Source organism: Hemicordylus capensis, chromosome 2 (assembly GCF_027244095.1).
Source record: "Hemicordylus capensis ecotype Gifberg chromosome 2, rHemCap1.1.pri, whole genome shotgun sequence".
NCBI lineage: Eukaryota > Metazoa > Chordata > Lepidosauria > Squamata > Cordylidae > Hemicordylus > Hemicordylus capensis.
Window position 1 is genome coordinate 222,589,487 of NC_069658.1, and position 5,000 is coordinate 222,594,486.

Genomic DNA, 5,000 nt, shown 5'->3' on the forward strand with positions numbered 1-5,000 from the left:
CTACCCGCATAGGCCTGAATGGCGGGTAGACCGGGCCTCCGCCCGCCGGGTAGACCTGGCCTCCGGGCCTCCGTCCGGCCGGGGCTGGAGACGCCGCCGCTTCCCCCCGGGAAGAACACTCCCTCCGGGGCTTAATTTTCCACAGTGGGAGGGGGGGCGTCCCCGGGGCTTAAGGATCCGCTTCCCCTGGCCGGGGCTCCCACCTCCCTTCCCGGGCTTAAGGCCCCGCCGGCAGGCAGGCTGGGGAAGGGACCGAGTGGGGAGCGGAGGCCCGGTCTACCCGCCATAGAGGCCTATGGGGGTAGACCTGGCCTCCGCCCGCCGGAGGCCCGGTCTACCCGCATAGGCCTGAATGGCGGGTAGACCTGGCCTCCGCCCGCCGGGTAGACCTGGCCTCCGGGCCTCCAGCCGGCCCGGCCTGGAGACCCCGCCGCTTCCCCCCGGGAAGAACACTCCCTCCGGGGCTTAATTTTCCACAGTGGGGGGGGGGGGGCGTCCCCGGGGCTTAAGGATCCGCTTCCCCTGGCCGGGGCTCCCACCTCCCTTCCCGGGCTTAAGGCCCCGCCGGCAGGCAGGCAGGCAGGCTGGGGAAGGGACCGAGTCGGGAGCGGAGGCCCGGTCTACCCGCCATAGAGGCCTATGGGGGTAGACCAGGCCTCCGCCCGCCGGAGGCCCGGTCTACCCGCATAGGCCTGAATGGCGGGTAGACCTGGCCTCCGCCCGCCGGAGGCCCGGTCTACCCGCATAGGCCTGAATGGCGGGTAGACCTGGCCTCCGCCCGCCGGGTAGACCTGGCCTCCGGGCCTCCAGCCGGCCCGGCCTGGAGACGCCGCCGCTTCCCCCCGGGAAGAACACTCCCTCCGGGGCTTAATTTTCCACAGTGGGAGGGGGGGCGTCCCCGGGGCTTAAGGATCCGCTTCCCCTGGCCGGGACTCCCACCTCCCTTCCCGGGCTTAACGCCCCGCCGGCAGGCAGGCAGGCAGGCTGGGGAAGGGACCGAGTCGGGAGCGGAGGCCCGGTCTACCCGCCATAGAGGCCTATGGGGGTAGACCTGGCCTCCGCCCGCCGGAGGCCCGGTCTACCCGCATAGGCCTGAATGGCGGGTAGACCTGGCCTCCGCCCGCCGGAGGCCCGGTCTACCCGCATAGGCCTGAATGGCGGGTAGACCTGGCCTCCGCCCGCCGGAGGCCCGGTCTACCCGCATAGGCCTGAATGGCGGGTAGACCTGGCCTCCGCCCGCCGGAGGCCCGGTCTACCCGCATAGGCCTGAATGGCGGGTAGACCTGGCCTCCGCCCGCCGGAGGCCCGGTCTACCCGCATAGGCCTGAATGGCGGGTAGACCGGGCCTCCGCCCGCCGGAGGCCCGGTCTACCCGCATAGGCCTGAGTGGCGGGTAGACCTGGCCTCCGCCCGCCGGAGGCCCGGTCTACCCGCATAGGCCTGAGTGGCGGGTAGACCTGGCCTCCGCCCGCCGGAGGCCCGGTCTACCCGCATAGGCCTGAGTGGCGGGTAGACCGGGCCTCCGCCCGCCGGGTAGACCTGGCCTCCGGGCCTCCGTCCGGCCGGGGCTGGAGACGCCGCCGCTTCCCCCCGGGAAGAACACTCCCTCCGGGGCTTAATTTTCCACAGTGGGAGGGGGGGCGTCCCCGGGGCTTAAGGATCCGCTTCCCCTGGCCGGGGCTCCCACCTCCCTTCCCGGGCTTAAGGCCCCGCCGGCAGGCAGGCTGGGGAAGGGACCGAGTGGGGAGCGGAGGCCCGGTCTACCCGCCATAGAGGCCTATGGGGGTAGACCTGGCCTCCGCCCGCCGGAGGCCCGGTCTACCCGCATAGGCCTGAATGGCGGGTAGACCTGGCCTCCGCCCGCCGGGTAGACCTGGCCTCCGGGCCTCCAGCCGGCCCGGCCTGGAGACCCCGCCGCTTCCCCCCGGGAAGAACACTCCCTCCGGGGCTTAATTTTCCACAGTGGGGGGGGGGGGGGCGTCCCCGGGGCTTAAGGATCCGCTTCCCCTGGCCGGGGCTCCCACCTCCCTTCCCGGGCTTAAGGCCCCGCCGGCAGGCAGGCAGGCAGGCTGGGGAAGGGACCGAGTCGGGAGCGGAGGCCCGGTCTACCCGCCATAGAGGCCTATGGGGGTAGACCAGGCCTCCGCCCGCCGGAGGCCCGGTCTACCCGCATAGGCCTGAATGGCGGGTAGACCTGGCCTCCGCCCGCCGGAGGCCCGGTCTACCCGCATAGGCCTGAATGGCGGGTAGACCTGGCCTCCGCCCGCCGGGTAGACCTGGCCTCCGGGCCTCCAGCCGGCCCGGCCTGGAGACGCCGCCGCTTCCCCCCGGGAAGAACACTCCCTCCGGGGCTTAATTTTCCACAGTGGGAGGGGGGGCGTCCCCGGGGCTTAAGGATCCGCTTCCCCTGGCCGGGACTCCCACCTCCCTTCCCGGGCTTAACGCCCCGCCGGCAGGCAGGCAGGCAGGCTGGGGAAGGGACCGAGTCGGGAGCGGAGGCCCGGTCTACCCGCCATAGAGGCCTATGGGGGTAGACCTGGCCTCCGCCCGCCGGAGGCCCGGTCTACCCGCATAGGCCTGAATGGCGGGTAGACCTGGCCTCCGCCCGCCGGAGGCCCGGTCTACCCGCATAGGCCTGAATGGCGGGTAGACCTGGCCTCCGCCCGCCGGAGGCCCGGTCTACCCGCATAGGCCTGAATGGCGGGTAGACCTGGCCTCCGCCCGCCGGAGGCCCGGTCTACCCGCATAGGCCTGAATGGCGGGTAGACCTGGCCTCCGCCCGCCGGAGGCCCGGTCTACCCGCATAGGCCTGAATGGCGGGTAGACCGGGCCTCCGCCCGCCGGAGGCCCGGTCTACCCGCATAGGCCTGAGTGGCGGGTAGACCTGGCCTCCGCCCGCCGGAGGCCCGGTCTACCCGCATAGGCCTGAATGGCGGGTAGACCGGGCCTCCGCCCGCCGGGTAGACCTGGCCTCCGGGCCTCCGTCCGGCCGGGGCTGGAGACGCCGCCGCTTCCCCCCGGGAAGAACACTCCCTCCGGGGCTTAATTTTCCACAGTGGGAGGGGGGGCGTCCCCGGGGCTTAAGGATCCGCTTCCCCTGGCCGGGGCTCCCACCTCCCTTCCCGGGCTTAAGGCCCCGCCGGCAGGCAGGCAGGCAGGCTGGGGAAGGGACCGAGTGGGGAGCGGAGGCCCGGTCTACCCGCCATAGAGGCCTATGGGGGTAGACCTGGCCTCCGCCCTCCGGAGGCCCGGTCTACCCGCATAGGCCTGAATGGCGGGTAGACCTGGCCTCCGCCCCCCGGAGGCCCGGTCTACCCGCATAGGCCTGAATGGCGGGTAGACCTGGCCTCCGCCCGCCGGGTAGACCTGGCCTCCGGGCCTCCGTCCGGCCGGGGCTGGAGACGCCGCCGCTTCCCCCCGGGAAGAACACTCCCTCCGGGGCTTAATTTTCCACAGTGGGAGGGGGGGCGTCCCCGGGGCTTAAGGATCCGCTTCCCCTGGCCGGGGCTCCCACCTCCCTTCCCGGGCTTAAGGCCCCGCCGGCAGGCAGGCAGGCAGGCTGGGGAAGGGACCGAGTCGGGAGCGGAGGCCCGGTCTACCCGCCATAGAGGCCTATGGGGGTAGACCAGGCCTCCGCCCGCCGGAGGCCCGGTCTACCCGCATAGGCCTGAATGGCGGGTAGACCTGGCCTCCGCCCGCCGGGTAGACCTGGCCTCCGGGCCTCCGTCCGGCCGGGGCTGGAGACGCCGCCGCTTCCCCCCGGGAAGAACACTCCCTCCGGGGCTTAATTTTCCACAGTGGGAGGGGGGGGCGTCCCCGGGGCTTAAGGATCCGCTTCCCCTGGCCGGGGCTCCCACCTCCCTTCCCGGGCTTAAGGCCCCGCCGGCAGGCAGGCTGGGGAAGGGACCGAGTGGGGAGCGGAGGCCCGGTCTACCCGCCATAGAGGCCTATGGGGGTAGACCTGGCCTCCGCCCGCCGGAGGCCCGGTCTACCCGCATAGGCCTGAATGGCGGGTAGACCTGGCCTCCGCCCGCCGGGTAGACCTGGCCTCCGGGCCTCCAGCCGGCCCGGCCTGGAGACCCCGCCGCTTCCCCCCGGGAAGAACACTCCCTCCGGGGCTTAATTTTCCACAGTGGGGGGGGGGGCGTCCCCGGGGCTTAAGGATCCGCTTCCCCTGGCCGGGGCTCCCACCTCACTTCCCGGGCTTAAGGCCCCGCCGGCAGGCAGGCAGGCAGGCTGGGGAAGGGACCGAGTCGGGAGCGGAGGCCCGGTCTACCCGCCATAGAGGCCTATGGGGGTAGACCAGGCCTCCGCCCGCCGGAGGCCCGGTCTACCCGCATAGGCCTGAATGGCGGGTAGACCTGGCCTCCGCCCGCCGGAGGCCCGGTCTACCCGCATAGGCCTGAATGGCGGGTAGACCTGGCCTCCGCCCGCCGGAGGCCCGGTCTACCCGCATAGGCCTGAATGGCGGGTAGACCTGGCCTCCGCCCGCCGGAGGCCCGGTCTACCCGCATAGGCCTGAATGGCGGGTAGACCTGGCCTCCGCCCGCCGGAGGCCCGGTCTACCCGCATAGGCCTGAATGGCGGGTAGACCTGGCCTCCGCCCGCCGGAGGCCCGGTCTACCCGCATAGGCCTGAATGGCGGGTAGACCTGGCCTCCGCCCGCCGGAGGCCCGGTCTACCCGCATAGGCCTGAATGGCGGGTAGACCTGGCCTCCGCCCGCCGGAGGCCCGGTCTACCCGCATAGGCCTGAATGGCGGGTAGACCTGGCCTCCGCCCGCCGGAGGCCCGGTCTACCCGCATAGGCCTGAGTGGCGGGTAGACCTGGCCTCCGCCCCCCGGAGGCCCGGTCTACCCGCATAGGCCTGAATGGCGGGTAGACCTGGCCTCCGCCCGCCGGGTAGACCTGGCCTCCGGGCCTCCGGCCGGCCCGGCCTGGAGAGCCCGCCGCTTCCCCCCGGGAAGAACACTCCCTCCGGGGCTTAATTTTCCACAGTGG